The 27,169-nt window shown below is 56.1% G+C and overlaps 1 long non-coding RNA gene across 2 annotated transcripts; it reads right to left on the bottom strand.

Annotated features, from left to right (window-relative positions):
• Positions 1–20,467: 20,467 nt before the first annotated feature.
• LOC132659542 (uncharacterized) lies at positions 20,468–27,123 on the bottom strand. Of its 2 annotated transcripts, XR_009600070.1 has the most exons (3): positions 27,046–27,123; positions 26,295–26,352; positions 20,468–25,597 (listed from the first exon to the last, which is right to left on the bottom strand). It is a non-coding gene; the product is annotated as an uncharacterized LOC132659542 (long non-coding RNA). The 2 variants fall into 2 exon arrangements; XR_009600069.1 differs by lacking the exon at positions 27,046–27,123 and having other exon boundaries at positions 26,295–26,482.
• Positions 27,124–27,169: the final 46 nt, after the last annotated feature.

Below are 27,169 nucleotides of genomic sequence, written 5' to 3'. Positions count from 1 at the left end.
GGATCTTCCCGACCCAGGGATGAAACCCGCACCTCTCCCGCCTCCTGCATCGGCAGGCTGGTTCTTTTCCACTCGTGCCGCCTGGGAAGCCCGTGGCTGTTTTCAAATGGGGCTGAAACAGAGTCTTCTTTCGCTCTGTCAACAACTCTTTCAGCACAAGTCTCCAGAACCCCTCGCTCTTCCTCTGCTTCCTCACGTTCACCCACCACTCTCCCCTGTCCTGACTTCCTCAAGACTGCAAGCAAAACCCTCCAGCTGCTTCGAATGCTGCTCTCGGCCCTTCAGCTGAAGTTGGAACCTCAGGACCGACCTGAGTGCACAGGGCCTAGGCTCTCAAGGCGGGAGCGCCTCCAGTCTGCCCCTGGGCTTCTCCTTGGAGGGTCCAAGGGCCACCACGCAGAAGCCAGCAGCAGGCCCTCCGGCGGCCTCCCTGTGGCCCTGCAGCTCTCACAGACCCTTCAGGAGTGCGCTGTTGGATGGGTGGATGAAAAAAGGCGGGGCGCGCGTTCTGACTGAACCGCCGTCCAGTGTCAGGAGGAGGACAGGATCCAGGAGCAGCATGGACTCGGAGACTCTTCATTAAACTCGTGCCGGTTCATCTGTTCAGTAAATGTCTACTGCACTCCAGTCACACGCCAGGCGCTGGGGACACGGGATGAAGGAGACAGACGGAAGCACCTCCCACGCTTAAGCCTCATGGCTTCAGAGCCCGGCACCCAGCATCCTCATCTCTGGACTCAGCACTTGCTCTTCTAGCCATCTGGGTCGGGCAGGGCTGGCTGCCCCCGGCTGAGTGAGATTGGCCAGGGGACTTGCATCACTAGGGGCCTGCCATGTCCACGCCTCAGCCTGCCCTGGACACCGACCCCAGGAAGAGCAGCTGACAGGGCAAGAAAGGACGGAGGAGCCATGCTAGCTTGCCCACACTCTGGTGTGACCCTTGGCCTGAGGCTGGAGTGGGATCTTCGCTGGAGCAAAGGCTGGTGGACATCAGAGCTGAGGGCTGAGGGCCATGGGTCTGAGCTCCGACCTCTGTAACCCGGAAGAGACGCTGTCAGAAGAAGGCGGGGAGTATGCATGGTTGCCTAACCACTGTGTTGCTCAATCGCTCAGCCATGGCCCACTCTGCGACCCCATGGACGGCAATATGCCAGGCCTCCCTGTCCTCCACTTCCTCCCAGAGCTTGCTCAAACCCATGTCCACCCAGTCGGCGATGCCATCCAACCATCTCATCCTCTGTCGTCCCCTCCTCCTCTTACCCTCAGTATTTCCCAGCATCAGGGCCTTTTCCAGTGAGCTGGCTCTTCTCATCAGGTGGCATAAACAGGCATTTTCCTCTGTCCAGCTGGTCTTTCATCAGGCCTCTGGTTTCACGCCTCACGATTCCTTATAGGGTTTCAGCGGAGCGTAATATTGAAGGCGCGCACACACTGATAAATGAACAGAAGCTGACCCTGGACGCTGGCGGGGCTTCCGGAAGCTGACCCTGGACGCTGGCGGGGCTTCCGGAAGCTGACCCTGGACGCTGGCGAGGCTTTCTGGGCCCACGTGGGAGGCCGGCTGATCACGAGAGTGCCCGCCTGCAGAACGACCCTCGCCACCACGGGACGTTCCGGACCCTGGCTGTGTGCTGTCCCCGCAGGTTTGGCCACAGTGCGGCATTGCAGCCTCCCTGTCCCTCTGGGCCAGCCCCCTCATCTCCATGTGGCCGGTACCGTGTAAGGAGCTGCCGGGATGGAGTGACGGCCTAAGCCAGCGACATCTGTACCTCTGTGTGCAGAGCACCCACCCGGCCCCTGGGCAGGAAGCTGGAAGGCAGTGGAGGCAACCCAGGTGGCCCCAGGAGGCTGCTCACACTGTGAGCCCCCTGAGGAAAGACCCGCGCCCACAAAGGCTCGCGCTGCAGCCTGGGCACATGCCGCCCGACACAGGTCTTCACCATCCGGGCTCACCTTCACTGCCAACAGCAACAAGAAATCTTTTTCTGAGACACTTTTCTCCTCCTGAAGTCTCAAAAGAGTCAACAACAACGTCGAATCCACCCGGATCCCTTTGAGGTGCCATTTTTCCTGGCCTTTGCTTAGGAAACGTAACACGGGGCTGAAGTGAGCTTTTGTATCTTTATGCACGTGGCTTGTGCGTCAGGCCGTGTGTGTCCGTGTCTCTGTGCGTGTGCCTCTGAGCATGTGTGTGCTCTCGGCACCAAGCCAAGTCCTTGCCATCTTGGCTTGATGAGCAGAGCAACCACAGAGCTCCGGTGCCCTGGCTCAGGGGGATTATTCTAAAGGGCAGGAGCAATGTCTATGAATTTCATATGGTGTCCCTGTGATTCTTTCAGTGGAAAGTCTGGCTGGCCTCAGACATTGTCGCCATCTTCCTGGTGACAGCCAACACACCGCAGAGAGGCCCTTTCTTCTCCTTTAGGGCTGGGGGACCAGGCCTCGCTGTTTAGGAATGAGGTCAGGATGAGGCTTTGATCAGAGAGGCAGGACCACCGGGAGATGCAGTTAAAGGGTTTATTGCCGGACTCGGCCCTGATGCAATTGTGGGAGCTGGCAACACAGTCACCAGGAGGCCCCGCCTCTGCCTCTGCCAGTGGCGCCTGAGGTCAGCAGGCAGCCTGCCAGGGGTAGAGGCGGATGTCCAATGGGAAAGCAGGACACCGGGAAACCGCTGGGATGTGTGGACCCTCAAGGGTAGCCTCACCGCCACGGCCTCCAGCCTCAAGGCCAGGTGCCCTGGGAAGATACTGCAGACCTTTGATTAAGAGATGAACACACACGTGGCCCAGGAGCCAGAACCCAGGAGGAGTCGGCAGGTGCTGGCCACAGAGGAGAGACAGGCTGTGCCTGGCGCTGCCCCAGCCTTCCCCCCAAGGCCACAACTGCCCTCAGGGACCAAACCAGCCCAGGGCTGTGCAGGAGAGGGCAGTGAGTAAGGCAGATGACACGCCAGGAAGCCACCACATCCACACTGTCAACCCCTTACCCCTACCAAGCTCATCTGAACAGTCTCAGTGCCCGAGAAACAGCAGGATCCAGCCTTACACCTGACGTGATGCTAACGACCTCCATAAAACCGAAAACATGCTAAGCCTTGCCCAAAGCGAACACAGAGCCCTCTCCTCACCCCCGGGGCTGTTCCCCCGCCTCCCGCTGAGTCACACTCACCTTCGGCCCCCTGTGATTTCAGTACTGAAAGTGTTATTTGTCTATCATGTGGGGGCTGTGGGACACATTTCCCAAAATTTGGAGGCTTCACTGATACCCCTGAGGACAGGAATCTGGGGTGTCTTAGCTGGGGCCCTCTGCCCAAAGTCACCTAGGGCTGCAGTCAGGGGCCCGCAAGTGCTGGTCTGGAGCCTGGACTGGGGAGGGCCTCCCGACAGCTGTGAAGCCGGGCTGCCGACAGGAGGCTGTGGTGACGGAAGGGCAGCCTTCCCAGTCCAGGCACCAGGCAAGGCAAGGCGGTGGCTCATGCTCTAAACCCCGACTCCCCAGAAGGTTCCAGCAGGGCCTCTTTAAAGGCCATGTGCGGCCCGGGCTCCAGGCTGTCTGGCCGGCTCCTGCACATTCTCCGTTATTGACGGGGAGGTAGCAGGGCGTGTCTCAGGGGCTCACGTCTTCGGTCCTCAGGCACCAGTATGTCTGGGGGCTGTGTGCTCATGGCCAGCAAGTCGTTAAGTCCTTCCACTCTGCGGTGGCCTCAGCGTCTGTAGAACAGCGCAGAAGCGTGCGTCAGATGCTGTTAGCTGGGCACTGCAGAGGAGCCGCAGCAGACGATATGGGAGACGGGTCTGTCCCAGAGAGATCCAGAGGGCCCAGCTCGGCTGCACTCACACGCTCCCCACGCAGCTGCCAGCTGAGTGGCCAGGTTCTCGACACGCGAGCTTCTCCGAAGGGCAGTTTGCATCCCTTCGAACCCAGGTCTCCTGCATTGCAGGCAGATTCTTCACTGTCTGAGCCACCAGGGAGGCCCAAGAAGGTGGAGTCCGTGTCTTCTCATAAGTGGCGTCTCAGACGTGATGGCCCAGCTCTTGCACCAGAGTTATCCATTCATTAGCCGTGAGTCCCTGGTGAGCCTGTACTCGAGAAGGGGGTTTATGTAAAGCTGTGAATACGGGGCAGCTTAGAGACTGCGCCCCAGCCCCCGTGTAACTCAGACAGACAAGTAACTGCTGCCGACACGGCTTGGGTTAGCGGTGGGGACACGGGGCCGGGAGGCAGAGTGCATTCGGTGACTGTGTGAACAACACGTGTGTGTCTGGATGAGCCAGGCCTGGTCACGCAGTCAAGGGAGTGTTCCTGCCCGCCTCTCCACCCCATGCTCAGCCTCCGCCCTCCTCGCTGTTGAGGCTCCTTGCCTGATGGTGACCCAAGCCTCCACTCCCGAAGCGTCTGGGCTGTTAGCATTGCCCGTGGGTGGGACTGTTGCTGTTTTCCACTTTAGCTGTGGTGCTTTGAGCATCTCAAGAAGGCAGACGCCTTAGAGCTAGGTAATTGCATTTCTAGAGGCCTGCTGCTGCCCCGGGGCCTTCCAGATAGATGGAGCCTGAGGTCCAGCCTCAGGCTCCCCCGGGGATCTGTGGCTGGGTCCGCAGAAGAGATCTGACCCACAGCCACCTGCCTTCCAGCTCCGCTTGGCAGGGGTCTTCTCAGGAAGTCTCCCCCCGCGGTGGCAGCTCTGGCTCCAGGTGGAGGCTGTGGCCACTTACCTGCCCCAGTGCAGCACCAGCCACCCCTCTGGCTTCCGCCCTGTTGTCAGGAATCTGGCCAGGGTTCCCTGCATCTTTCCTCCTTTCCTTGAGTCGTTACAGGTCTGGCGCTGAGATGGCAAATGCCGACTGTGAGCAAGACAGGCAGGGCAGCTGCAACATGGAGTCAAGTCCACAGGGAGGACGAAGCCCCCTGACTCACTTAGGGCATAAGTCCACTTCATAGGCAGCAAAGAGGTGGACACAGCCCAGAGGGCAAGGCTTCATGGGAGGGAGGGCCCCTTCGATGGGTGTCAGCAAGAAGGTCCCTGAGGCAGGTGCCAGGGGGCCTGGAGGCGGGCATGTGTCAGCCCGGCCCGCAGGCGGGCAGCTGGAGGGGACGTGGAGAGGTGGAGAGGGCCAGGAAGGCCAGGCTGCTGCAGGCCTGGAACCTTCCTGTCGACTGAAAAAGAAAAATACACGCAACCTGAAGGCTGAGAGTTCCATTGTATCCAGGGGGAGCTTTTAGGGCTTAAGCCCGGGAGGCAGCATCTCAAGCATCCCTGAGAGAACTGCTCCGAGGAGGGGAGCAGGGGAGCCAGGAAGTTTCGCAACAAACAACTGGCAGTCTGAACATCAAAAAACTATTGTTATTTAAAGGAAGCCAGGTATTTCCAGTTAGGAACGCAGCACTTTCCTCTGCTTGGGAAGAGGCAGGAGTCTGGGCTCACTGGATCTGTTCCTTTCCTGCGCGTCTCAGCTAAGGGGCCAGTCTCCTGTGTTTTCCCACACTTTGAGCTCCTTGGGCTCGCCGTTGGGAGTGGCTACAGTCTGATACCTGCCAGATCACAAGTATTCCTCTCCTTCCTGAGCGCCCTTAGGGCTCACATTGGAGGCCTGTGATCGCTGATGGCCGTGACACCCTTGCTTACTGATTCAGCAGGAGACAAGCAGGATCTCGAGCCCGATGGTGGGGACAAGATGCGGGACGAGCATGCCGCCCTCTCTCCAGCCGACCCAGGGGGGAGTGTCCCTCCTTCACTGCTTATACCAGAGCCTGGGAAACCCCCTTTTCTGATCCTCTGAGACACTCATTCTCTGAGGATGACTGCAAGGGGCCTGGTGACCAGCTTCCATGAGGGTAAGGGTAAGGGAGGGTAAGGGCCATGGAAGGCTTTCACCAGGGAAGGCTTTCACCAGCTATATGACCGGCAAGGGCAGTTCTGAGGCAGACGGCCCAAGGACACCGGGGGGGACACCCAGGCAAAGACAGCGGGTGGGGCCCTGGGAAGGAGCTTGCCCCCTGCGGCCAGGCCCGAGCCAGGTGGTCCAGTCACAGCCGCTTCCTCAGGAAGAAGTGAGCAGCACGCGGGAGGAAGAGGCCCCGATGCCCAGTTCTGGACGTGGCCTTGGGAGAGGGCAGGAAAAGCTCTCAGGGTTTTCTGGCATCTCTGGGAGCCCAAGGAGAGGGACCACTCGGGCTGAGCACATGAAGCCAATTAAGAACCAACGACCGTCCCCTCCCAGGCCCTGCTCTCTGGGACGTGCAGGGAAAGGCGTAATTAAGGCCTGTGCAGCTGCAGGACCAGGGCTCCAACCCGGCTTTTAATGAGTAATTAGGCGCTTTCTGCAGAGCCGTGCTGAACAGACAAGGGCGCCATGACCTTCGTCCCCAGGGATGGTGACGCAGCCCAGCTGCTCTGCAGAAACAGCAATGGCGTCTGTCAAAGCTGCTTCATGAAAGGACATGGGCGAGAGGCTTGGCCAGGAGGACAGTGCAGGCCTCTGCTCCTGGGCACCAGGCACAGCACACGCAGTTCCCAAATCTGCCCCGGGCCTGGGATGGCAGGTGTCGTGGATTTTCTGGGGCCAGCACACAGCAGTACAGGGGCAAGCTGCCTGGAAGGTGCGTGGAGCGTCATGAGGGCCTCCCTGGCTCCCCAGGACCAGAGAGCTGCAGACAGCCAGCCAGCAGCCCCCCGGCCAGCCCCAGGGAAGGGGGTGGTCCCTGGGCCATCAGCCCGCACGCCATCCCAAGCACCCAGGATCTCACAGTTGAGCTGCCCTGTTCTGTCTAAATAATCATGTGCCATCAAACCATAGAGCCTTTCCAGGTGGCCCACCTGGAAACTAACTTCCCCCACTTCCGGCTCCCACAGAGGGCAGCTGAGGCCAAGGGCAGCTGCGACCAGAAGCTGGAGGCTAAGCTGGGACCGGGACCTGGGCCTCCCAGTTCTCTGAGCTCTCCCTGAAGCTCGCGTAAGATGCTCAGTCATGAGCACTTACCGGCAAAGACGCGGACCAAGGTTCTCAGAGAGGACTCCTGAGCCCAAGTCCCGGTGCCCTGGGACCCCGTGTAGTCTCCTGAGGGTGCCACGCTCACCCGGGCCACAGCCCCCAAATCTCCGCCCCAGAGGCTCACCTCTCAGCCCCTGCTGGGCCCACAGACCCCCAGCACCCCCCACCACCACACACACACACACAGGCTGCCCGGCCTTCACTGTCTCATGTCTCTCCACCTCGGCGCCAGCACGTGGACACGCACAGTGAGTGATTAAATCCGTGCTCGGGACTCTGACCTTCCTGGGCAGGCTGTCGGCACCCAAGGGCAGGGGGCAGGGTTGGGTCTTCTCCGTGTCCCAGGGGCTCCGCTCACAGGAGGGGCTCCATCAGCCCTTGTCCACTTCACAGCAGCTGTGCTCCCGCCAGAGCCAATGGAAATGGAGGTCCCTGGGTGCAGTCTTTCTGGGTGGCAAGGTGAGTTCTAGGGCTTTGCTGTCCAAGATGACACCAACCTCCCAAGAGGGAACCACACCCTTTAGAACAGGGGCAAAGGACAGACCTCAGGTTGTGTTCTTACAAGGGGAACAGAAAGACACGGGGAAGCTTTGGGAGGTGATGGGTGCGGGTAGCACCGGGGTTGTGAAGGTACCATGAGTGTGTGCCTGCGTCCCAACTCAACAAGATGTCGTTAAGATACACCCACGACTACATAGAAGAGAGACAACCGTAAAGTCGCAGCTGGAGTGGTCCAGAGGAGGGGTTCTCCCCTCTCTGCTCCTCCAGCCTGGGGACCTGCTGATTGTCAGGCTCCCCGGGAGGGGCTCTGTGCCAGGGTAGCTCCGCGGATGAGACCTTGCAGCAAACCCGTCCATGTTTACTAACCAGCAAGGGCTTACTGTGTAGCAGGGAGCTCTGCTCAGTGTTCTGCGATAACCTGGACGCGAACAGCACCTGAAAACGAGTGGGTGTGTGCACAGGCACCCCTGAGTCTCTAAGCTACGCGCCTGACACTGACACAGCATTGTGAGTCACCACAGCCCAGTACGATCTAAAGAAAAAGGTTTTAATGGCACAGGGGAAAAAAAGATATGTACATTTAAGCCTGCCTGTGTTGGGATACCAGTTGCACCTCAATAAAGCTCAGATCGTTCCAGGACGCAGACGGAGGCCTGCGATGCTCCCAGCCATGTTGATGGATGCACTCTCAGGACGGGGAGGTGAATGGAACTCTTTCCAGGCTTTGTCACAAGAGCACCCCGGCCGCTCTGGGGGCCTGAGGCCTAGGTCCTGTTCAAGTGGCCAGCAGCACAGGTGTCCCCACAGCTCCACCCCCGAGGGCCCTCACCTGGCCCCTGCCTGTCTCAACCCCGACCCCCACAGGGCGGGCTCGACCCCAGGAGGTGGGAGTGTGCAGGGTGCACCCTCTGCACCCGTGGCTGCACAGAACATGGACGGGTTTGCTGCGAGGTCTTGTCCGCGGGGCTCCCCGGCACAGAGCCCCTCCCAGAAGCCTGACAATCAGCGGGTCCCCAGGTGCCCCTCCTTTTGACCCCTCCAGCCGTGACTTTATGATAAATGGGAGGTCCATCCTCCCAGCCAGAGACATAAACTTTAATTATACTTTTTAAAGCCCACAGAGGCAAATGAATGCCCTTAAAGAATCTCTTCTTTAACTTGCTCAGAGCATGAGGGTGACTATCAGCTGTGGTTATTTGAAAGGCCAGGAAGAAAGCATCTCCCACGCAAATGCATATTTGTATTAGGTGCCTGGCTTTGGGGGCAGCGCTTGCCAGCTGGGCACAGCGCTTACCAGCTGGGCACAGCGCTTACCAGCTGGGCACCTCTAGCCCCTGAGGCAGAGGACGTGTCCTGCCTGCCCTGCAAGGAAGCATGTTTGGGATCAGAAGCCTGCATTTGAGTCCCAGCTAGGCACACATCCCTCGGTGTTTCTGAGCCTCACTTCTCTCCTCTGTATAATGGGTTGATTAGCTGCATGTCTTCCACCAGCCTCAAGGGCTTGTCGGGAGGAACACGCCTGCCAGGGCTGGCTGATCGTTACACACCGCTGGGCCTCTGGCACCTGGGCCCTGTGCCACCAGTTTCTGCTCCTGAGACGTGGTCCCCGTGATCCCCATGCGTGGAGGGGACACCAAGGCCCAGGGAAGCTAGGGCACGGACGCTCCGTCCTGCAGAGGCGTCCAGCTCAGCTTCAGCCCACAGTCTGGCGTCTTCAGCTCCAAAGTGTGACGGTAACTGACAGTGAATAGGAGAGCAGCCGGGAGCACGGGGGCACACACTCACACGCTCACGCTCACACCTGCTCGCCCTCTCCCCGATAACTCATCAAGGGGCATAGCTGCTGTCTGAGTTGCCTGAAATAAAATGAAGAACCTTCCGTGTGAGGTTCTTTGTGCTGAAGAGAACGATTCTAAATGGGGAATAATTGGCCGTCCAAGACCCAGTTCTTGCCGTGGAAATGAAATGTGCTGACAAGCCCGAGCGGAAACAAAGCCACCGGCAGTGAGGCCCGGAGCAGGTAATGAGGCCGAATCAGCAGGTTTCAGAAACGAACTAGGGATGGCTGGCCTGGAGCTGCAGCTGGGAGGCCACACAGCACGGCGGGGCGCTGGGCGTGGCCGGTGGGGGTGGCCCGGAGGCGCATTTACTGGGGCTGGTGACAGACACCTCCTCAGACCTTGGGGACACCTGGCCCCAACCTGCTTGGAGGGTTAGGCCCCCCTTCAGCCAGGCTGCCAGCCAGCACTTTCCACAAAGCCTCCATGTCGGTTTGCTCAGCTGCTGTACATAGACCGGAGGCTCAAAATGCACCCTCTGCAGGCTGGGTGTCCAAGATGGAGAGTCTGCAGGGCCGGCTCCTTCTGAGGCTGCCCTCTCCCCGTGCCCTTATGCGAACGCCTCTGTGCCTGTCTGTGTCCGCATGTCCCCGTTTTATAAGAACACCGGTCTTGCTGAAAATCCTGTGGACAGAGGAGCCCGGGGGGCTAGAGTCCACACAACTGCTACAGTCCGACACAGCTTACTGACTAAATAGCAACATATTGGGTTAGGCCCCACCCTAATGGCCTCACAGTAATGTGAGCTCCTCTGCAAAGACCGTGTCTCCTGGCGCGGCCACTCTCTGAGGCCCTGGCCTAGGGCCGCAGCACATCAGCTCCAGGGGCAGCCGCTCGGACCCTCAGCCCTTCTGGTTTTCACTCACTCACATGACGAACTGCACCTGCGCCTACTGTGTGCTCAGCTAGGCCAAGAGAGAAGCTGCCCTCAGGAGCTCGGCATCCACGGAACACCAGCACGGAGCCTGGGGCACCTACCGCAGCAAGGCCAGAGCCAGGCTGGGCCCACCTGCTCTGCAGCGCCCTGCACCCCCTCCAGGACTCACACAGGCGGGCTCTTTGAATACTCATTTCCTCAAAACCACATTCCTGGACAGATGCCGGGCTGAGCCAGTCTGTCCACTCCACCATCCACGACAGAGGGGGTGAGGCCTGAGAGCAGGGTAAGTCCTGAGCCCTAGTGAACACCCCTGGTGGCCACCCGGCCTCCTGATGGAGCTGGCGGGACTGGCGGCCAGGCCCCAGAGAGGCCCCAGGAGGGTGAGCGCTACTCGTGGCAGGCAGCAATGCCACGTATCAGCGTTTAAAATGCCCGTGTCCTTTGACCCAGCCCCCAGCCCCCTGGAGGACATCTCCAGAGGTCCCTGGACAAGGTCACAAGGCTGTGGTGGGCTCCACTGGACAGCCCCCAAATTCCAGGGCCTTCTCCCAACAGAAAACCCACGCAGTCACTCGAGGATCCAGGGCCCCCGCCTTTCAAGTAGAGAGAAAGGGAGAGAGAGGGCTGCATGGGTGCTTCCCCACCCACCCTCACCCCCGTGTCCCATGGGGTGACCCCTGAACACGGTCACCCCCAACCCCAGGACGCCTTGAGAATGAGGCTGCGGGTGCCCTGGAAGAAGAGAGCCAGGGAGAGCGCCAGCCGTCTCCCAAAGTCGGTCTGAAGTAGTTAATCTCGGACTGCAACTTGAATGGCCAGTGAACCATGAGCTAAATACATTTAATGGTGGCTCCAGGCATTCGGGCAACATCCATTATCCCGTAAACACTTACCTGGACGACACGCTGTGCAGCCCAGGAAGCCAGTGACACGCGTTGGTAGTCACAGATGTCGGTTGAATGTCAAGACCAGGATTCCATGCAGATGCATCCAAATGTATCCAATTCATCCAGATCCTGACAATTCAAGTTTTTATACCCTTCGGTACACATAATCATAGAGAAATATGGAAAGACTTTCACAAAAGTTGACAAGGATGTCTACACCCCCTGTGGCAAGTGTGCCTTCCACAGACTGGGCTGGTTTCGCCTCCCCGGGGCTGTGCGCGGGTCTCAGCGGCTGTTTCTAAGGAGCGTGGAGGACACGACTGGGAGTGACTCCTGAGACCCGCTCGGAAGGGGAGCCGACCCTCCTCCCAGCTTCCTCTCCTGGACCGTCTGCCGGGGGAAGGCGCTGGCCCTGCAGTGAGTCTCGTAAACAGCCCTCAGAGGTGCCCACGCCGTACAGTGTGCCATCCTGCAGGAACCTTCTGCAGCCCTGGTCTGGCCTTCCTGTGGGGCTGCCCCACGGACACCTTGGCAGCAGACTCGAGGAAACGGGAGGCAGAAGCTCTCCTCCGGGCGGCTCCTGAGCTCCTGACCCACTGACACCGAGAGATGAGATGCCTGCCAAGTAAGCTTCTCCGCTTGGGGGTAATTTGTTACCCGACTAACACACCGTCTTTGCAAAACAAAGGGCTAAGTCTCTGAGCCTGCCTTCTGCTACCTCCCTTCTGTGTCCACTCAGAGCTGAGTCTGACAGTCCCCTGGCTGGACTCAGGAAGTCAGCTGAGGCCAGGGGGGCCTGACTGCAGTAACTGACCACCTGGATGTGAACCCCAACCGCAGTTTCTCAGGGCCTCTCGGGGCAGAGAGGTGGCCCCAGACCTGCCTCTCTGTCCTCCCCCAGGGAGCCCCCAGTGCTCCAGCCGTCCTCCTCCAAGGCCCTCGGTCTGGACAAAGCCAGCTGAAACATCACAACCGTTGATTCTTGGAACGCCAGGACATATCTGCCCCAAGCCCCCTGATAGCCCGCATACATCCTTGCGGGATGGGCAGAGAAAAGCCTGTAGGATTAATTTGGGCGACCTTCGAAACTGGGGGGAATAAAGCACGTAAGATTTCTCAGATGGTGCAGGGGTAAAGAATCCGCCTGCCTATGCGGGAGGCGTGGATTTGATCCCTGGGTGGGGAAGATCCCTTGGAGAAGGAAATGGCACTCCACTCGAGTGCTCTTGCCTAGAGCATCCCATGGACAGAGGAGCCTGGTGGGCTACAGTCCACGGGGTCGCAGAGAGTCAGACACACTGAGCACACACACACAGTATCTGAGCAAGTGTGTTGGTGCAAGACCCACAGGAGCAGGGAGGGGAGCAGGGGCGTGGCAGCTCTGCGTGCTGCTCCCGGGTCGCCCTCTGGGTGCCGGGCAGCCTCCCCAGCCTCGGGCTCTGCCCGCACCTCCCCCTCCTCCTAGCCCTCCCCCGCTGACTCCTGGGATGCAGGCTGTTTCCCTGGGTCTGTAGTGGGCGGAAACGGTCTCACTGGTTGATGGGAAGAGCTACTGCAAATGGACTGGGGACTTTGAAAACACAATCAACAGAGCTGGGCGGGGCGTCCGCCCCATCCCCGGAGGGTCCCCACCTGCTAATGGGCCTTCCCGGAAAGACCACTCAGGGCTGGGCCCCACGCTCCGTGATGGGCTGAGCAGGTACTTAGTGGTCTAAGGCCACAGCGGGGGTAAGAACCGCTTTCCCAGACTCATTTCCCTTGCGGGCCTTTCATGCGTGAGGGTAGCCACACCTCGCCTGACTCACGGGGTCAGCTGGAGGGAGGAGGAGGTGGAGAGAAGCACCAGATGGACTCCTGGTGGCCTGGAGCTTGCTTGGCCTGCCCTGCACTTAACCGCCATGGCCCTGAGGGCTCAGAACTAGGCGGGCAGCGCCGCTGAGGTCTGCGCCGGTCACTGCCCGGGGTACCGGGCCATCCTCTCACACCCTGATCCATGTTGTCCTCTCTGACGGGAAGCTGCAGGCAGATCCGTGGGCTCTGAAGGTGCCCTGTGAGGGAGGCCCAGGGGGTGGCTAGGGAGCCAGACACACCCGCGGGAAGGCAGCAAAGATGCCCCCAGGTGCTGCCCAGCCCTGGATGGGGAGGAGAGGGGTCACGGTGAAGGACAGCTCAGCCCAGGGAGACCAGTCACCTTGGGAGGAAGATACAGTCACGCAGCCCCGTGACCAAGCCCCTGGGGTAGGGGGCGGCACTGGGCAGCTGATGGTCGTCCTGAGACTCAGGTTCCTCGACTCGAAGACTGAATGGCACAGCCTGCCTCGGAGCTGCCTGGGGACAGGAGGGAGGGGAGGCGGCACAGCAGAGCCTCCCAGCTCGGAGCCAGCGGAGGGCGGGGCTTCCAGCCAGCCCCAGGCAGCTCTAGAGGCCCTCTTTACAGTACGCCTGCACCCTCATCAATTTTAAAAGGGGCTAAAGCGCTCCCAAGCGTTGCCGACTCTGCCCCTGACCTTGAATAAGCGACCTGGCCCAGCGCGTCTCTACCAGCTCATCCCTGCTGGGGAAACATGATTGCCTCCAGGCGCCTGCGCTCCTCTCAGGATTTCGCCCCCACCAGGAGAAAGAGAACAGCTCCTTCCCTTTATAAAAAGCGTGTCTGTGGGCAGGAGGCAGCCTGGCGTGGGCAGCTGCTGACAGCTCGCAGGACGCGGACTGGAGTGCGGGGCGCGGCCCGCCTGCTGGACACACTCTCACCACCCTCAGCTCTCAGCCTCAGCACATCCAGGCTGCTCAGGTCCTCCCATCACTTGGTCAATCAAGGGAGGAAAGGCTGCTGGGAAGATAAAATCATTTTTTCTCATTTCTGCCTTCTCAATATTTTAATTCATCACAGTGCTAAATTCTGCTTCCTTCACCACAAAAAAAGTGGGGGAAAGAGAGACACGATTGGGACAACCCTCTGTTCTACATCTTCACTCCTGTTCAGTCTCGGAAGTGTGCTTCCAAAGGAGCATGGTGTCTGGGGGGCAAGAACTCAGTGGCTAGAAGCCGGAAATGAGGCCTGAATTTCAGCAAAACACAGGGGCCAGACTTGTCCCCACATTTGCTGGTGTCCCCAGAGCAGAGGAGTGATACGGTTCTAACTGCGAGCAGCGCCCTGCCCTGTGCGGAGCCCCCGGCACCCCCCGCCCCAGCTCAGACGCAAGGCCACCCTAGAGCTCACAGCTGTGTTTGCTGATGCTGGACGGGACCAGCAGGAATCCTGCCGGCCTAGTGGGCGGAAAGTGGGCCGTTCATTTACCAGCTTCTATTTGTCGATTGTAACAAGTCAGACATTCACCGTCTGTACAGAAGGCAGATGAAGACTCTGCAGTGGGCTGCTGGGAGCAAGGCCCCCGGGGAGGCTTCAGGGGACTCCCCAGGGGCCTCCTGGGCTTGGAGCACCTCCTTCCAACATTTACAGTCCTCGACATCCCTGGCTGGAATTTCCCACTCCCTCTGACAGCTCAGGGTCTAGAGCTCTAGGAGCCTGAATCCCCCCCTGCCTGCTGGCTTCCCCCACCCCCAGCTTTCCTGTAAACACCCCTCCTGAGGGCCTCCCCATCCCCTTGGAGTTGCCACCCCTAGGACTGCCGACCTTCTCTCCTGCCCGTTTCCCGCTGACCTCCATCTAAAGACTCTCACCCTCAAGGAGGCAGGGGTGGGGGGGAGGAAGGTGAGGCGCCACCTTCCCCATAAACACTTCTGCTCAACACCCTTGGCTCCAGATCAAGGTCTGCCCCAGCCCCGCCCACCGCTCACAGTACCGGGGCTCTCCCTGCTCACAGTACCGGGGCTCTCCGTGCACGGCTGTTCTCAGTTCATCGTCCTCTTTTCCCTCGTGACCGACAGCCAGGGAGGGTGCAGGCTGTCTGCTCCCCACAGCCACCCCCTGACCGCCCGTGAGTGATGAATGAGTGGATGGGTGGATGAGTGAGTGGTGCTGACTGATTCTAACAAGAGGACCCCAGCGTCACCGCACCTGGTAGGGCTGCCTCAGGCCTTCAACGTCCATCAGTCTGCTTCTAATGATAAAGTGTCATTAAACCACACACAGTATCTGTCTTATTAAATTGAAATTAAGTTCCTTATGGAGACAGTTAAGGTCGACTGAGTTCTTGGCAGCCTTGGGTGTGCCCGTGGATTAGGCTGGAAACGTCCAGCCCGGCGCCTTTGACCCCCAAGCTGACCTCACATGTAGGCTGAGCACTGGGTGCCCTTCCACGACTCTCTCATGACCCTCGGGTGGAGGAGAAAGGCTGGCGGCATTTCTCGGAGCAGCTCTGGTATTGACCCAGAGGAGCAAGGGTGGAATCGTTTATCATCCAATTAACAGTGTCAGCCGAGTCATCATTATAATGACCAGCCACCTGTGTAATCCATCTTTAATGAAACAATAATTGTGCTTCCTGGTCGATGAGCACCCAGCCTCTCCTAAAACCTTCTTGGTGTGAATAGCAAATAGTCATGAGCTCTGGCAGGGCCAAGGGACAGTGGGTGGGTGCATTTCAAGGAACTTTGGTTCAAAAATGTCCCAGGCGACAGGGAAGGAAGAGCTCGCGAGTGCACCCCTGCTGCCCAGCGTGGTCATCGGAACGGGCTCCCTCGCCCGGCAGGTGTCCAGTCTCAGGACCACTCGGGACGCACAGGCGAGGGGGCGAGACACAGTGTACGGCTAAGCTGGTCATGGCACCGACTGTCTTCCTGCTCACGCCTTTCACACGGCTCACACTCTCCACACTGCCCGCACTGCCCACACTGCCCACACTCTCCACACGGCTCACACTGCCCACACTGCTCACACTCTCCACACTGCCCTCACTCTCCACACGGCTCACACTGCCTGCACTGCTCTCACTGTTCACACTGCCCACACTGCTCGCACTGTCCATGCTGTCCACACTGCCCTCACTGTCCACACTGCCCTCACTGCCCTCACTCTCCACACTTCCCCCATTGCCCACACTGCCCGCACTGCCCACACTGCTCTCTGAACCCAGGAAAGGCAAGGCTCGAGCTGAAAGGCTAGAAGAAGACTCAGGAGTGGCAGGAACCCCAGACACATTCATTTCCTCCTGGCTGACATGGCTTCCATAACACAGCCTCTGTCTTGGCTGATGGGCAGGCATAACATAACATACTGTAGCCACGCGATAACCTCACAGATATGAGATCGTGATGCCGCAGCAGTGTAGCCCCAGTGCAGCAGCAGAGCCTTCCCCAGGGCTGCACACACAGGCACCCGGTGCAGAGCAGCCTGTGACTACGTGAGCGCCACGTGGCATGCGTGCGCAGTGCTGTGAGTGATTTAGCGGCTGCATAGCCTTGCAAAGCCATTGTGTACAGAACATGGGGTGAGAGGGCATGAGAGAATAGGGTGAGAGAGCTTGACTGGCGCCATCTTACCAACCTCCCCCCACACGGGGACCAGACTTCAGGGGATTTGGCTGTTGAAGGCCAGCTGTCAACACATCTTTACCTCCTTATATTGCTACAATGTCAGTCGAAGCTTCCCAACTCCCCGCTTCTGAGCCGTATCCTGTCTGAAAGGTCAGGATGAAGAAGGCGAGGCCACAGGACTGATCTGTCTCTGGCTGAGCATCTGGGCTCTGCAGGAGGGTGGGAAGGACAAAGACGTGGTCCTGACTGCATGTGTGTGTTGGAGCGTCTTCATGCACTGGCACTGTCCCTGGACCCCAGCAGCCCCGATTCAAAGCCATCTGGCAGTTTGGCACAGCAGAAACGGTCTTCTCCCTGCAAAGGTCCTGGGGCCTCCTGACGGATGGCACTCAGCTCCAGGGAGACGGTGGGCCTGGCAGACCCCAGAGGTGGGAGATCTGGAGGCCTGCTTCCTTGCTCAGGAAGGAGTGCTGCCCCCTCTTCCTCCCCCATGGTGCCCACCCTCCTCCCTGCACTGGCTGGAGTGCCCCTCCACCCTCTGTCTCACTCCTCCCTGTAACCGTACACACACCCCACGCACACAGTCTGATGTGGCCTCCTCCCCCACTTCCTTGCAGTTTCCAGATTAGCACTTTCACGCTTTCTCTCCCCCATGAAAGAACCAAGCTGCCCTCTTTGTTCTTTAACCCTCAGCCCCTCACACCAGCTGGGCACCTGGGAGCTGAGTGACCTCTGCTGCTGTCTGACAGCAGAAACAAGAGGCTGCAGAGATGAGCTGCAGGAAGGTGGGATCTCCCTGGGGCACAGGTGCGGGAGCAACGGGTGTTCTGGAGGCCCCTCCTCCCTCCCTCTCCCCACACCCCTCTAGCTAGGACTCCCCTCACTTCCCACCTGGCAAATCCAGTGGCCATTTGGACCCACTGCTGCTCTCTCTAGTCTGCAGGGGAAATTAATCATGACTCATTACCTAAAGATGTACGTTTCAGGAACCATCACATGGACTTGATCACATCTGCTTGGACACTGTCAGCTTGTATAACCCTCGGGGATCACAGCTATATAACTAAATAGCTAATTGTGAGACTCATTTGGTGTCTCCCTACTTCTGAGGGCAACCATCCTGCCTGTTTACTGCTTCATCTCCCCCTGTGTGACCCTCTGCCCAGCGTACTTACACTCAGTGAGTAAGTGCTTGGTGAGTGAATGTGTCGAGCAAACCTTCTCACGGCAGGAGCGATATTAAAAACTAACACAGCTTCCAGCCGAGATGAACTGACAGAAACCAAACTATTCCCCCTCTTGAAAGAGCAACAACAAAAAACCCAAACTGAAAACAGAAACAACACTGGGCAAAATATATCAAACAATAGTTCCGAAGATTTTCAACATCACACAAAACAAAACAAAAAAGTGTACCTGGAAGCTGTGGAACAAAGGAAGTAAGTCCTGTGACTGTTCCTGCTGCTGCCCACGGAGAACGTCCAGGATGCAGGCAAGAAGGGAGCTCGGGAGATGCCAAGGTCACTCACAGTGGAGGAGCTGGAGCTCAACGTTCAGGGAGGCCAGGGCGGCTGGGGTCTTCAGGGGACAGAGCTGCAGAGAGCCTTAGACATCAGCAGGGGGACCCACAAGTTTTCAGCAAGTCAGCAAAGTCAGTGAGGAGACTCGTTGAGGCTGGAGGGGAAAGCATTCAAAAGGATTGCAGGGAACAGTCTGGGAGCTCATGCAGGACTAAGAAGCATGTCTGTTTCCCCAACCAGAGTGTAAGACATCGTAAGTCACAGGGCATCAAGCGACATACTCAAAAGAGTATTGAGAAAAAATAGCACTCGACTAAATGTTGCTCCTCCAATACCTCGGCCACCTGATATGAAGAACTGACTCATTAGAAAAGACCCTGGTGCCGGGAAAGATTGAAGGCAGGAGGAGAAGGGGATGACAGGGGATGAGATGGCTGGATGGCATCACCGACTCAATGGACATGAGTCTGAGTAAACTCCAGTAATTGGTGATAGACAGGGAGGCCTGGTGTGCTGCAGTCTATGGGGTTGCAGAGAGTCAGACACGACTGTGACTGAACTGAACTGAAATGCTTCTCTGTTTTTGTCTGAAAAAGCTCACCAAAAAGATAAAATGTTTCCAAGGAACTTAACATCCCAGAGGAAGCTCAAGAATATGTATAGGATTGTATATAATGTTATTATTAGCAAGACAAAATTCATGATATCTAGCATCTAACCAAACCTTGCAGACATGCAGAAAACCAGAAAATACAACCTATACTAAGGAGGAAAATCAATCAATTGAAAGTGACCCAGAAATGACACAGATACTCGAATTAGTGAAGAAGGAGTACATAATTAGTCTAATTGAATCCCATACATTCAAAATGTTACAGGAGAGGAAACGTATTAAAAAGAGACATGGAAGATATAAAAATACTCAAATCAAACTTCTAGACATGAAAACTACAACGTCCATTCTAAAGGAGATCAGCCCTGGGATTTCTTTGGAAGGAATGATGCTAAAGCTGAAGCTCCAGTACTTTGGCCACCTCATGCGAAGAGTTGACTCATTGGAAAGGACTCTGATGCTGGGAGGGATTGGAGGCAGGAGGAGAAGGGGACGACCGAGGATGAGATGGCTGGATGGCATCACTGACTCAATGGACGTGAGTCTGAGTGAACTCCGGGAGTTGGTGATGGACAGGGAGGCCTGGCGTGCTGCGATTCATGGGGTCACAAAGAGTCAGACACGACTGAGCGACTGAACTGAACTGAACTGAACTGAACTGAAGATGGCTTACACATTAAATAGAATAAATAACAGAGTTGCTATGGCAGAATGAAGAGTGAACAATCAGTGAGATTTCAGACAGAGCAATAGAAACCTCACAAGATGACGCAGAGGTTAAAGAATGACCGAGAAAAACAACCACATGAGAGAGATGGAGCTGAAGCTCTTAATGGAGAGAAAGGAGTTCAAGCTGGTTTAAAACTCAGTAGTCAAACAACTAGGATCACGGCATCCAGTCCCATCACTTTATGCCAAATCAGTTCAGTTCAACCACTCTGTCATGTCCAACTCTGCGACCCCATGGACTGCAGCACGCCAGGCTTCCCTCTCCATCACCACCTCCCGGAGCTTGCTCAAACTCACGTCTACAGTGTCGGTGATGCCATCCAAGCATCTCATCCTCTGTCGTCCCCCTCTCCTCCTGCCTTCGATCTTCCCCAGCATCAAGGTCTTTTCCATGAATCAGTTCTTCACATCCAGTGGCCAAAGTATTACAGCTTCAGCATCAGTCCTTCTAATGAATATTCAGGACTGATTTCCTTTAGGATTGACTGGTTTGATCTCCTTTCAGTTCAAGGACTCTCAAGAGTTTTCTCCAACACCGCATTTGGAGAACACAGTTCTCCAACATTAACATCAGGGCAAATAGATGGGGGGAAAATGGAAACAGTGGCAGATTTTTTCTTAGGCTCCCAAATCACTGTGGATGGTGATTGCAGCCATGAAATTAAAAGACACTTGCTCCTTGGAAGAAAAGCTATGGCAGATTGCCGGGGAGGATCCAGGGTAATTCGAAGTGGGGACGGAGTCAGCGTCCCAGGAATTAATTGCTATATTAAAGATATGAAGGGAGACTAGAAAGAAATAGTGTAGTAGGAAAATACTAGTGGAGAAAAAGAGGCTAAGTAACTCGGTTTACGAGGAATACCAATAAAATCGCAAGACAAGAGATTTGCACCACCTATGTAGGCCACCGGCACCCACTTGAATAGCAGAGGGTGCCCCGCCTTGTGCTCCCTCTCACATGGATCTTAGAAGCCGGGGAAAAATTAGCAGGCTTGGCGAATACCCACACTCCAGACGGGAATTCAGCCAGAAAAACGGAGAACAAGAAAGAACGACACGGGGGAATCAGTCTTTCCAGAAACGGATCCCTTGTCTTTATTTTCAGGTTTGCTTATACACTTTTTGTTACACACAGGGGTGAATACAGAGTCACGCGGGGTCAGCAGACCTGACCTTTATCAAAATCAGGTGCTTCATATAAATGCATACAAAGGTCTTAGGGGTTTACATCATCTTCTGGCCATGAGGCCTGCTGACATTTCATGGCCCTTTCTGATAATGGTCAGTCAACCAGAAAACTTATTTTTTCCAGGGGTGATTTTTTCTTAAACTAGGTGCCACCCTCCGAATGTACTAGATAAAGTTGCATTCCTATAGGGTGAGGGTGCAGGGGGTTATAATCAAGAAAAGGAATTTACTTAGCCTAAGAAGAGGTGGCAAGAATACACAGAAGAACTGTACAAAAAAGACCTTCATGACCCGGATAATCATGATGGTGTGATCACTAGAGCCAGACATCTTGGAATGTGAAGTCAAGTGGGCCCTAGAAAGCATCACTACAAACAAAGCCAGTGGAGGTGATGGAATTCCAGTTGAGCTATTTCAAATCCTGAAAGAGGATGCTGTGAAAGTGCTGCACTCAATATGCCAGCACATTTGGAAAACTCAGCAGTGGCCACAGGACTGGAAAAGGTCAGTTTTCATTCCAATTCCAAAGAAAGGTAATGCCAAAGAATGCTCAAACTACCGCACAATTGCACTCATCTCACACGCTAGTAAAGTAATGCTCAAAATTCTCCAAGCCAAGCTTCAGCAATACGTGATCCATGAACTCCCTGATGTTCAAGCTGCTTTTAGAAAAGGCAGAGGAACCAGAGATCAAATTGCCAAAATTTGCTGGATCATGGAAAAAGCAAGAGAGTACCAGAAAACCATCTATTTCTGCTTTACTGACTATGCCAAAGCCTTTGACTGTGGATCACAATAAACTGTGGAAAATTCTTCAAGAGATGGGAATACCAGACCACCTGACCTGCCTCTTGAGAAATCTGTATGCAGGTCAGGAAGCAACAGTTAGAACTGGACATGGAACAACAGACTGGTTCCAAATAGGAAAAGGAGTACATCAAGGCTGTATATTGTCACCCTGCTTATTTAACTTATATGCAGAGTACATCATGAGAAACGCTGGACTGGAAGAAACACAAGCTGGAATCAAGATTGCCGGGAGAAATATCAATAACCTCAGATATACAGATGACACCACCCTTATGGCAGAAAGTGAAGAGGAGCTAAAAAGCCTCTTGATGAAAGTGAAAGAGGAGAGTGAAAAAGTTGGCTTAAAGCTCAACATTCAGAAAACGCAAATCATGGCATCTGGTCCCATCACTTCATGGGAAATAGATGGGGAAACAGTGGAAACAGTGTCAGACTTTATTTTTTTGGGCTCCAAAATCACTGCAGATGGTGACTGCAGCCATGAAATTAAAAGACGCTTACTCCTTGGAAGGAAAGTTATGACCAACCTAGACAGCATATTCAAAAGCAGAGACATTACTTTGCCAACTAAGGTCCATCTAGTCAAGGCTATGGTTTTTCCTGTGGTCATGTATGGATGTGAGAGTTGGACTGTGAAGAAGGCTGAGCGCCGAAGAATTGATGCTTTTGAACTGTGGTGTTGGAGAAGACTCTTGAGGGTCCCTTGGACTGCAAGGAGATCCAACCAGTCCATTCTGAAGGAGATCAGCCCTGGGATTTCTTTGGAGGGAATGATGCTAAAGCTGAAGCTCCAGTACTTTGGCCACCTCATGCGAAGAGTTGACTCATTGGAAAAGACTTTGGTGCTGGGAGGGATTGGGGGCAGGAGGAGAAGGGGCTGACCGAGGATGAGATGGCTGGATGGCATCACTGACTCGACAGATGTGAGCCTGAGTGAACTCCGGGAGATGGTGATGGACAGGGAGGCCTGGTGTGCTGCAATTCATGGGGTCGCAAAGAGTCGGAGACGACTGAGGGACTGAACTGAACTGAACTGAAATGTAATGTAAATGATAAATGTAAAAGATCCAAAACCCACCAATTAAAAGGCAATTACTAACCAATTAGGTAAATAAGCAAGACCAGGTATAATCTGAATCATAAGAAATCCATATTACTATAAAGGTAAAAGACGGAGAAGGCGATGGCACCCCACTCCAGTACTCTCGCCTGGAGAATCCCATGGACGGAGGAGCCTGGGAGGCTGCAGTCCATGGGGTCGCTAAGAGTCGGACACGACTGAGCGACTTCACTTTCACTTTTCACTTTCATGCATTGGAGAAGGAAATGGCAACCCACTCCAGTATTGTTGCCTGGAAAATCCCAGGGATGGGGGAACCCGATGGGCTGCCATCTCTGGGGTCCCACAGAGTTGGACACGACTGAAGTGACTTAGCAGCAGCAGCAGGCTAAAAGAAAACAATTCAGAAAAGATACGTTATGCAAGCACCGATCAAAACAAAGCTGGTTGGCTATAAGACAAAGAATATTTCAGAGCAAAGATATCACCAGGATGAAGAAAGTCTTTTCATAATGATAATGGTGTCAATTCATAAGCGGGCATAAAAATCTTAAACATCTGTGTACCTAATAACAGTTTCAAAAACATTAGCAAAGCAAAAGCTGATAGAACTGCAAGGGAGCTGATAGCTGGAGATTACGTGCTGACCTCTCCCCAAAGCCGACCACCAGGTCCTCTTGGAGGGGGCCTAGCTGGTGCATCTCTGTGTCCACCACTGGATCCTGAAGTCCCTGGAGTCTGCCTTGATTGGGAACAGAAGGGCCTCTGGCTGTTCGTCCTGGGGTTGAGCGAGGACAAGATGGAATGGGGGAGTAATAAGGCCGGGCATCCCTGCTGCATGTGATTTTGCTCCAAACTTTAAATGTGTTCACCCAGATCTGCTCAGGTTTAGACCCTTGAAAGCTCTCTCCTCAGGGGATGAGGAGTGTACAAGAAAGGGTTACCTGTTGGAACATCACAGGTTGGAGAAGGAGCCCTTGACGGGTGTATGATAAGAAGATAGTAATAATGGCATTGAAAGACGTTGTAATGGGTCAAGAAAGTCACGTACATAAAATGCTCCATAAGCGGCAGGGGTACCTGTGTGAGTGCCAACCGGACCTTACTTTATTCCCTCGTCTTGTTCATTCACTCCACAAATATGCTGGAGACAGGTAGGCATGGAGGTCCTTCCACTCTGAATCAGACATCAGACAGCTCTTCACGGGCTCAGATTGCTCGTGCCCTTTGGCACCGACTACTGACACCCTCGATGTGATCTGGATGCCATCTGCTTCCCACTCAAACTCTCCCAGGACCATCATGTGTCAACCAGCGATTTTACTAAGGCCTGCTAGCCTGTGGCTCTTCACAGCGTAGAAAGGGTATCATACAACTTCCTACAGACATTCACACTGTTGCATTCGACTCTGTAACCCCACGGACTGTAGCCTGCCAGGCTCCTCTGTTCATGGGATTTCCCAGACAAGATTAATGGAGTGGGTTGCCATTTCCTCCTTCAGAGGATCTTCCCGACCCAGGGATCGAACCCATGTCTCTGCATCTCTTGCACTGGCGAAGGATTCTTTACCATGAGCCTCCTGGGAAACCCAGAGACACAAAAAGATCCCACCTGAGGCTAGTGGTTTGCAACACGGAGGTTTTTCCAAGGATGTTCAATTGTATGCACAGCAGGACACAATTCCTGCCATCCCTGAGCACAGGCCCCTTTCTAGCATGACTCCGCAGCTCTTTGCGGAGCTGTTTTCCTGCCCTTTGCACCAGGGCTGACCTCTAGGCCTGCGGAGACCAACAGGAAGCGGTGGACAAGGCTACGGGAACCGGGATGGGGGCGGGGTCTCACCCTCAACTCACTGCCCTGAGACGACACATAAAGGAGCCCAGGCTCAGAGGGGAGGGAGGCCCAGCCGACGGTTAGTCCCAACCAGCCAGCGTGCGGGCGAGGCCATCTGGGACCGTGCAGGACCACCAGCTGCCAGCTGTCTGCAGCTCAGGAGTCACCCAGATGAGGCCAGTCCAGACTGCTGACCCCCAGAACCTTGGGCAAGTAAAACTGGCTGATTCAAAGTCCGGTATGAAACCCCCCCTCCCGAGGAAGTCCTGTCACACACGCCTCCACACGCTCACGTATCTCCTTCTCCACACTTCTCTGCTCCCTAAAGAGAACCACACTGTTTGCCAGTTAATTCCCCTTCATCTGTGCTGTCTCTGTTGTTGTTTAACGGGCACATGCGTTATCTCCATAATCAGACCGTGAGTAATCCAGGACAGAGAATTTATGCACAGCCGGAACTCAACCAGTAGCTGTCTGCTCTCACTTACATTTCTTATGAGTAATACAGAGACCCCGGCTGTGAAAAGGAGGGTTGGACACGTTTTTGTTATAGGCCTTCAGGGGTCATCATCCTCAGTGGCAAGCACAGCTAACCGCAGTGCCTTTGCACGTGAGGTCAGTGTGCAAGGAGTTGACCGTGCGCTGGGAAGAAGGCAGTGTCCTTCCGCTTTGCTTCTAGCTTCCTGGGTGTGAGGGGCCCCAGCTCGTGTTTCTACCAGCTGTCCATATGGATTATTCCGGAGCTGTGCTTCTGCGATGGTGTTTCAACATCTTAATCAAATTATGCCTGAAGAGCTTCAGTGAACACAGCCCATTGCTGGCACAGCAACTGCAAAATGTTAGGAAAGGAATGATCGAGTGAGGCTATCGTTTCACGTTATCAGAGGAAGAACAAGATGGTCCTGGGCAGAGAGCCCCCCGGCTGGGAACAGGGGGAGTCTCTGGAGGGTCCCAGTTCTCTCACCAGGAGAGAAGGGCCGCCCCGTGGTGCAGTGAGCCCCACACTAGAAAGGCCGCTGGAGAGCAGAGGCGGGGCGACAGGTGCACAGTGGGGCTGCAAGGGGAGAGCCCGAGGCCCACTTGTCTCTTCCTCCCTCGCTGTCTGGGAGGCCCGCGCAGCCTGGCCGGTACTGATCTGGCCCTTGACCGCAGGCGCCCATCAGCTGTTGCGGGAGCCGCCCTCAGCTCTCTCCACCCTGCTCTAGCCGAAAGCCGAGAATTCTGTCAGTGTCGACCGAGGATGGTGCTCCCTGCGGGCCTCACGGTGTCTGGGCCGACTGCACACAGCGTCAAGACACAGCTTTTCAACCTGGAAATTTAGGTTTTCTGTGATTTGGCTCCAGGCTCTGGTTTCAGCTAAAGAGTCATGGGCTGGCTGAGATGGGGCTGAGCCCTTATGCCCCTGAGAGGGTCTACATCTGACCCCGACTTCCCCGGAACTGGTGGCGCCTCATCTCCCCGGCAGGAGGGGCTGCACCCCCAGGACCCTGGCCTCCAGGAGCCCGGGCAGCTGGCTTTTCCAGCCTCTGCTGCAGATCCCCGGGGACCCACTCAGGTGCCCTGACCACCTGCTCAGAACCTGGGGAGCAGTGGGGCCAACTCCTCCCTGGAGCTTGGTGCCGTTCTGCCGGGGGCTGGGGCTCGGCCTCTCTGCCCTCTGCCCACAGTTCCAGCCGGCACGGTGGTGCCCCTGGCCCTTGCAGCGGTCACCAGCGGGCTAGGCACTTTCGGAGCTGGGAACAGAGTTAGGGAACGAGCAATTACTCATCATTTCCAGTAATGTTTTCTAAGATTTTTTTAAATGTGGACCGTTTTAAAGTCTCTATTGGACACATCACAGTAGCTGCTTCTGTTGCTTACGTTCTGGATTTCTTGGCGGGAAGCGTATGAGATCGTAGCTTCTCGATCAGGGACTGAACCCACTCTCCCTGCATTGAAGGCGGAGCGTTAACCACTGGACCCCCAGGGAAGCCCCTCCAGCAGGGTTTTGATCTAGCAAAACAGACCTGGTCGTGGAAGTCAGAGTAGGCTCCAGGCTGGAGAAGCAGAGTGGTCTCGGCACAACTGTGGGGAGCAGACGAAGGCGTTGCCTACGGACCTGCGGCTCAACCGTGCAGCCTTACTCTGCGGCCCTGAGTTTCTGCCGTGCTGGGCCGGTAAGAGCACCCGCCCCGCAAAGCCGCGGGGCAGCCCTGGGGCGTGGCCAGTGTCCTCCCACTGCGGGCGGCAGAGCTCTTCCAGGTGAGGCCCCCAGGCTGGCGCAGCGCCCCGGGCTATCAGCACCACGAGGGCCACTCAGAGGAGCCAGGGGAGGTGGAGGGCGGCTCCCGCCAGCCAGCCCAGGGACTCGGCTGCCGCCCTCACTTACACTTCTTCAAAGGGATGTATGGATCTCACTGTAACTTAATTTTAAGACTTACGGCTTAATTAAGTAGGCTTATTAAGCCCCAGCAGCGTGTTTGTGCTTTCAGCACAGAAACAGCCTTGAATGTCAGGAAGGCTTCTCGCCCTTGCGCTAGGCGAGGAGATGAGACGGCCAGGCAGAGCAGGGGCGGCCCCCGCCCCTCCCCCAGCCCCGCCCCTGCCCCGCCCCCTCCTCGCATCCCCTCTCCCCCTCCCCCGTCCCCCCTCCCCCGTCCCCCCTCCCCCGGCAGAGAGCCTCGGGACAGGTTTTTCTTGACCCTCGTGCCCCGACTTCCTAACATCTGCCTGAGGGCCAAAAACGAAGGCTCTTGCTCTTCAAGGCGACTCACTCACGGGTGTCTGGGAGAAAGCCAAGGCCCCTGTGGACTGGAACTGCAGAACCAGCGGCCTCTAGGGGCAAACGGGAAGGCTGATGGACCCAAGCCACGCGGGCGGGGCCAGAGCATGGTGGGCGGGG

This window comes from Ovis aries, chromosome 3 (genome assembly GCF_016772045.2).
Source record: "Ovis aries strain OAR_USU_Benz2616 breed Rambouillet chromosome 3, ARS-UI_Ramb_v3.0, whole genome shotgun sequence".
In the NCBI taxonomy this organism is placed as follows: Eukaryota; Metazoa; Chordata; class Mammalia; order Artiodactyla; family Bovidae; genus Ovis; species Ovis aries.
Note: the sequence above shows the minus strand (reverse complement) of the source record. Positions and strands in the feature narration are given on the sequence as shown.